Source organism: Anopheles aquasalis, chromosome 3 (assembly GCF_943734665.1).
Source record: "Anopheles aquasalis chromosome 3, idAnoAquaMG_Q_19, whole genome shotgun sequence".
NCBI classification, from domain to species: Eukaryota; Metazoa; Arthropoda; class Insecta; order Diptera; family Culicidae; genus Anopheles; species Anopheles aquasalis.
In genome coordinates this window covers 38,016,613-38,024,063 of record NC_064878.1, presented here as the reverse complement: position 1 = coordinate 38,024,063, position 7,451 = coordinate 38,016,613, and the positions used below count along the sequence as shown (strand labels likewise).

The 7,451-nt window shown below is 46.9% G+C and overlaps 1 non-coding gene across 1 annotated transcript; it reads right to left on the bottom strand.

The window, feature by feature from the left end:
• Positions 1 to 684: 684 nt before the first annotated feature.
• Trnah-gug (transfer RNA histidin (anticodon GUG)) lies at positions 685 to 756 on the bottom strand. The gene has a single exon. It is a non-coding gene; the product is annotated as a tRNA-His (tRNA).
• Between the last annotated feature and the right edge of the window lie 6,695 nt (positions 757 to 7,451).

Genomic DNA, 7,451 nt, shown 5'->3' with positions numbered 1-7,451 from the left:
TAATCCATGCCATCACATTTAGGCAATCGTGTCATCGAAAAGATACTTTTTCTGGTGCCCCATTGTAGCTGCGTGACGGGTCATCAGAAAAATACAAATCGATATTCGTTAGAAAGATTATAAGATTATATTTATCTAGGTAGCCCAGGAGAGTTTTTGTTGATATTTCAATTTTTCGATTTTTGGCAGATTTTTGAAGACGAAAAAGTGATGCTTTTTGCGATTCTGCCATAAAAAACGAACTTTACAGATTTGTATAAAAAAAAGTATAAACAATTTTAATGAAATCTCGACGGGACTACCTGGAAAAGAGTGTACAAATTATGTGTAAAAAATTTCAAAACGATCGGCCCAGTAGTTGTTACGGTACGATGGGCACCGACTTTGAAATCGTTGGTTTAAGGAAACGCTCTTCAAAGTAGCGGGCTGCATGGAGCCTTGTATGAAACGCGGATTTTCAAAAATCTGTATCTTTGTCAGTTTTTCCTCGATTGATCCAAAACTTTTACACAATACTCTTGAAAGGATCAGCTTTCAGGGAAAAATGCTAAAAACATGTGTCACAAATAAAAATTAAATACCGAAGTCCCCCCTTAAATACTGGGCTTCCAAAAAGAATTTTTCACACTTCCCCTCTTCCGTGACAGTGCTTCGTCCTTTCTCTCGGATCAAGGATCAACACACTGCCGTGACCAGGATTCGAACCTGGGTTACTACGGCCACAACGTAGGGTCCTAACCACTAGACGATCACGGCTACGAGGGCTACTTGTTCACATTTCCCCGAAATTGGATCAAGACTTTGCTTCACCATTCACTTTGTACCGTTAACGTGCCCCCACCCCACACCAAGCCAGCCAGCCAGCCAACCAGCCAGCAGTTCAGTCGACCATAACACGGAGCTTGTGCTTCGCGAGCAAAACGGACAGAAAGTGAAGCCAAAAGAAAAACGAAATAAAAGCTCCAATCACGCTCAGTCCGAATGGAAGAAACATGAACCGCAAGTTGGCCACTGGAAAAAAAAATCAACACCCTCCCACACCAACAATCAACCCTTTAGCGCCATTCCTGATCAACTTGCTGGCTGTGATCTACTTTTGGGCGCTTTTCAAGTTTTGTCACTTCCCATAAACAACGCAGAGTGGTCAATAAATAAGAAAAAAAGAATTGTAAAGCCAAAGAGTAGCATTAAAGAAGACCGCCCTTATGACTATTCTTTAAATCGTCTTACTAGCAACACATCCAGGAAAGAAAACCAACGTTACGGTACAAAGTGATCCGCTACGTTTGATTCTCGCTGAAAGGAAATGCTCAAAGCGACCCTTCGGCAGGATCGCACTTTATTTTTATTATTATTTTCTCAGCAGCGGAAGTAACTACGGAGCTACACAGGCCGGCAGCAGAAGAACCTTTCCATGCTTTCCGGGCAAGAACCGACCGGCCGTGGTCCGTACGAAGTGACCGGCACTTTATAAATCTTAATTACGAAACACTTATCTAACCGATCGTCCTGGCACGAGATTGGCACGTAGCAATCTTATTACACGCCCGCACGGAAGGCGTTTGTCCGGTCCGGAGTGAAAGAAATAAAACAAACCGCACCTTCTTGACTTCCACCGAGCCAACCAGTCAGCCAACCGGCCAACCGGGCCGGGACAGGCCGTCCGTTTGCCACTTTTCTCCAATCCAATCCACTTTGAGGTTGACGCTCCGTTTTCAGTTTATTACCTTTTCGAGATGGGAGGAACAGGGAAAATTTCATCCGACTTTCCTCCTCGCGAGGATGCGGAAACGCACGCAAAGAAACGAAGGTAAAAACCCAAGAGAACCGAAGAGGAAGAACGGTTCAGCACTCGCACCCCGGCCAGTGAATGGCCATCCTTTATTTGGTTTCGTAAAATTCGGAGGAGGTTGTCGCAGCGACCTCGCCGGTCATAAATATGTTGTCGCCTTACTAATTTTTCTGTGTCGTACGTCGTCTCTTCCCCCGAAAACCCCTTGTGATAAGCAACGCGGTGTGGGGAAATAAGAAGCACTGGGAGATTATGCACGGAAGAGGGCGGGTACACGGCCACACGCATGAGTGCTCTTCTTCGACGATAATCATTTTAGGCCCACAACCATAATCATCATCACGTTCACCATCACTGAGCATCCTTCTCCTCCGTCAGCGCGTAGCGTGTTTTTGGAGATCGTTACCAGCCATAAAAGCTGCACCGTAGAAGGAGGAAAGTATGTGACATCAATGATGGTGTCTCAGAGTTCGCTGTTTGTTGGGAGATTATTGCCTCGAGAAGTAAATGCTCTCTTTATCCTCAGTTCATCGATGGAGTAATGCGAGCCCAAAGCGATGGATGATTCTTTTACCAGTCCATTTTTGACAAAACACTTGCTACGACATAAACGCACAGTTAATACATCGAAGCTTGTCATTTACACGATAGGCAATCACTTTTTTACAACAATCTAACTCCACAGCTCCAGGCCTTTAACCGATAATCGTATCGATGGAGCGAAAATATATCGACAAAGAAGGCGCAAATGGTTCAGCCGATCAAACTGGCAATTAATTTTAATTTCTTAATTATTACATCTCCAAAAAATAGGAAAGGGGATCCACTGCCAGCCCATGGAAAAGGACTAACGCTTCCTGTCTCAGCACCTTTTCCAAACCGCACGGTGTTAATTATTCAAATCGATAACGCTCTAGGGGTAAACCACGATCGATCGAAAAGCAAAAACATAATAAAGCGGTCGAGATAAGGGTGGTGGCAGGGCGAGCAAGTTAGGAGCAAGGAGAGGAAGATGTTCTCGCACCGGGAACGGAGAAGGCGTGCCATCGAAAAGGGTCATCAAGATTAAAAAAGGGAATTTTACGTTACACGTTGTGTCTACATCAACAGTGATTCGTGGAATAATTAAGATCTAGCCCAGATCCCGGCAGAGCTTAGCCGACGGGCAAATTAGGTGTCTTACCGCGAGTCCTGCTGCTGCTGGCGGCAAACATAAATTTTCCCAGGCCCAGCCCAGACAACGGACCGCGGTTGACTTCGAAGCCACCAGGCTTTTGACCGAAGCCCCGGGTCCCGTATCAGCAGCACCAGGTAATAGCCCCTGGCTCTCGGTCATAAAGTTATACTGCGCGGTAATAGAAATTGATATAAATGTTGTCTTTGGTTCAAAGTTCACGTAATTGGTATTAAGCGCACGCGGAGGGCGCAATGAAAATGCTCCTTAATGGGTTCATGGGACCACCGAGAGCAAATCTAACAAGATTCCAATCTGCACCAGGTATTCGCATTGATATTGAGGGCTCATTGATGTTCCTTTGGTGGCGTTAGAATGGCCAAAAATCTGTTGGATGGACCTTTCTTTTCATTGCAAACTGTTTCCTCTCTGGCAGTTGTCGTAGATGTGGTTTTCGTGACAACACGCGACAGCGTACACGGGGAACCGAAATCGTGTCATTAAGCCTAATTAAATCCTCCAACAGCCGTAACCGAGACCGGCGTAATGGTTGCCGCTGACTCCTGTGAAGTGGTTGCTCCGTTCGGACTCGAAATCGCCTCGGACGCCTTATGCGACTGGGCCAGGTGCAACTTAACGGGCGGCACAGGACGAAAACTCTCTTGAACCGAGTGTGGCCCAGCGGTGTATCCTTCAAACCACGAACCACGCGTAGTGCATGATCGCCGTGTAACACGGGGAAGGTGGTCTCCACTCTCCCTGCCCTCACCCCCGAGGGAAAAGTTTTAATAAGATATCCAACAACGATTTCACGGGTACGGCACGTAATTAAGGATGGCGGCGCAGCGCTGCGTAGTGGTGTGCGTACCACGTCGCTAGGCTCGAACATTCCTTCTGCTCACCGTCCTGCGACGACAAGTGGCCAAAAACCCGTGTTGTGCGGGTGGAAAACTTTTCTCGACACAGACAGATGCGGGGTTGATAACAATGTGCCGTGGAATATTAGTTCCCGTGACGGACGCGCCAGTGAACCGCCCAGTTTGCCTAACGAGCTACACGTTTCGGAGTTTACGAACCTGAAAAACGAACCATACATAAGTCATTTTACATTTTCTCGTAAGGTTATTACAACATTCACTTTACTTGCTAAAAAAAAATACTACAAGTTTCGATCAAATTGATTCAGCAGAAATCGAATTCGTGTAAAAAACCTAGATATTGGATATCTAAAAAATAGAATACATTTAGGGGTTAAATATGTTAATTATATTGGAGAGGAAGGGGGTAGAAGGGATGCAATTGGTACGTTATGTTACCCTTTCTTTCTTCTTACTCCCTTCAAGATATTTTTAAATTTTTGGAACATTTAATGAATTATTAGCTACTTAAATAGCTGTTGGAAACCCACAAAATTATGCAATACAATGGAGCCGTAGATATTAGTTTGGTAAAAACACAATATATACACCTCTAAAAAATTGCGTAGTAGGGATATATTTGGTGCCTAACAGCTCCTTTTACTTCCTTCTACTACCCCTCAAGATATTTGTATGTTTCTGGAACATTTAATTGGTTATTTAACCACTTCAACATCAAATAGAAACCCTTATAATTATGCAATTTGTTAGAGATGTAGGTACTTATTACGGTGAGGCGATAGCTAACGGATGAAGCGCCTGGATCTGTTTGGCGTTTTTTGTAGATCACATTGAAGCCTGCTGTTACCAACGCATTGAATATAAAACAAACGCCAAACAGATCTAATCCTCTCATGCGATAGCTACCGCTTCACCGTAATAAGCACCTGAATTGTAAACCCTTGCCAGTAAACGCCTGAATGTTCACAATCCACATTAGACCTTACATCCACTTTCTGGCACCGAGAGCCCAATCCTTTCATTCCGCTCAATCGATCGTGAGACGTAGAAATCACTCTCCGGAACTACTAATCTGCTGGGAGTTGCTGTTAAAAAAAAATGGCAGACCACTCGTCCGAAGTGGACCCAGCGCCAAGTGACCAACACCGTAAGACCATTGGTACCAATAATGCCATTTGCTGATTGCATCAACCAATTGACGGACGAGCATAAATCGCAAATGACAACACTAATTTCATTGCCCCCCGCCCGGGTGCCATTCTATTTCGCCACTCGTCAGCAAAAAGCGTCCTAAGTGTAGAGACCCTGGGGAGGGCCTTACAGAGAGATTGCTGCTCCGAACGATTCTCCCATGGCTTTCGTCGCTTTCGTGAAGATGATGAAGCACTTCAATCACTTCAATTGGCGGAGAAGAATGCTGCCAGTAGAATGGCATAAGAAAACACTTCTCTTTCCCGTACTGTGTCCCAACTATGGAGCATGATTTCTGGTCCTCGACTGCTGCAAGAGTCACCAAAAGGGAAACCAACCACCCGGGTGGTGCTCCTGATTACCCGGCAATGGTTTTTATTTTCTCCGATATTCAGACACCACCATACAGTGATGGAGCATAACGATTATGTGACCGCCAGCCAGCGCAGTCTCATGCTGGCCATTTGCGCACAAACGCCACCGTTTGATTGAAGGCGAAATTCATCATTCGCAAATGTGGCCACACCACAGGCACAGCAGTGCCGGCGACCACGGACGCACAAAAACGCACCCAGATGAGTTTTATAATTAATTTTTCACCTTTTAACCCCACCGCGTTCATCTGCCACTCACACCCTTTCCCAAAGCATGAGCACGCCCACCGGGTCGCGATGCTGGTGTTTAATGAAGTTGTGATATTGTTTCGATGGGGGTCGCCCAGTGAAGCGCGAAACTCCTGCGCCCAACTGCGCCATGCTCAACTTTATGCTCCCATCACAAATGTTTCTGACGCGCGCGCGCGCACAATCGATAATGTTTTTCGCAAAAGTAAAATGATGATCTTTGCAGCATCCGTCGCGCATCCGATACGGGAATCGGTAGCAGTGGGAATGTGGCCAGCAGCTCATCATCGGCCTGCCGGTATGCTGGTGTCATGGCCGTGGAGACCCGAGGTGCCATCCCACCCATGGTCGGTGAGCGGGAGTGCTCCCTGGGAGAGAGAGTTTCCCGGGAACGAAATTAATTAATATTTATCGTAATCCACCGCACAGGGAAAGAAAGCACCATCGGCGAGGAGGCCGGTCGGTCGTTGCTAATGGCAACAGCAGCACCAGCACCAGGTGTGCGCTTGCGATGATCAATTTTCCGACCACCAGCACACCCACCGAGGGCCTCCCTCATTGAAATGGTTCGTATTTCACATTTTCATTTGGCCCCGCTGATGGTCACTCGGTGAAAAAGGGGTGGCCCCCGTGTTACTAGTAGTTCCGCGATGGCACATGAAAGAGGATCCTGATTGCAGAGCATCCCGATTGCATAAAGACGACGCGGACGGGGCGCCGGCCTGGACTATCCTGGGCAGACCATCGGTGCGAAAGATTGGCCAGGCGTGGCACGGTGCGGCGCGTTGGCGCGTGCTAGGCAGATTACACTAACGAGATAATCCCCAAAATCTTGCCCAACGCGGGTATGACAGCATGCCAGCCAGGATGATGGTCAGTGGGCTGCTGGCCGCTCGCCGATCACGTAACGTTGTGTGCGCCCCTTTTTGGGGGCCCCAGCTGTGAGGGCGTTGAAATTACATTTTAATGATACACTTCATTGGGCGCTACTGCTACTGTTGCCATTCCGCACCGACTGGTTGGAAGGATTTGCACAGGAAGGGACCCACAAAAACCCCTTATAACGGTTGGCGCTGACCTGGGTATAATTATAATGAAATTTCCATTGCCATTTCCCTATCCTGGTTGACAGGTGTAATTTGAAGAGAAAAGTGCGGAGGAAATACGCCAGCAGAGGGGTACTGGAGGGGGGAAAGAATTCTTCCCCCGAAAATACGAAACGAATGGCACCCAGCAAGATAATCCTGGCAAATCGTGATCCATGCGCTGGTGATTCCCGTTGAATGTGATCAAAAGAATGCCTCAAACCTGCTGCACTGCACTGCACAGCGGAAGTATCACGTTGCAGCACCAAAAGATCGGGACCACCACCGTGGCGGTGCCCTGCTGGATCGCTTCATCAATTTAGCAACCACACTGCTGTGGAGGAAGGTGCCAATGCCTCTGCTGAAAAAAAATCTGAAAGTAATGGTAATGCATATAAAAAGCGCTTCATCATCATTTTAAATTAATTATCCATCATCCATGGATGACATCTCTAGCAAGAGGACTCTCTTCCCTTTTCGAGGAAGGAAAAGAACGGGAATGATACGAGAGAAATGTGTGGAAAGAACGGAAGGTTTCGGTCATTTGGATTGGTCAGGTTGCTATTGTTACTTTCTCCACCACCAAAAAAACAACGTTCCCTGTCAGGTATGAAATATGCTTTCCAATTGATCGCATTCTTGTAATCGCTGCTCTCTGGTCGATCGAACGATCGCCCCCGAATGGCTGCATCTGTGGCATCGCCGCTT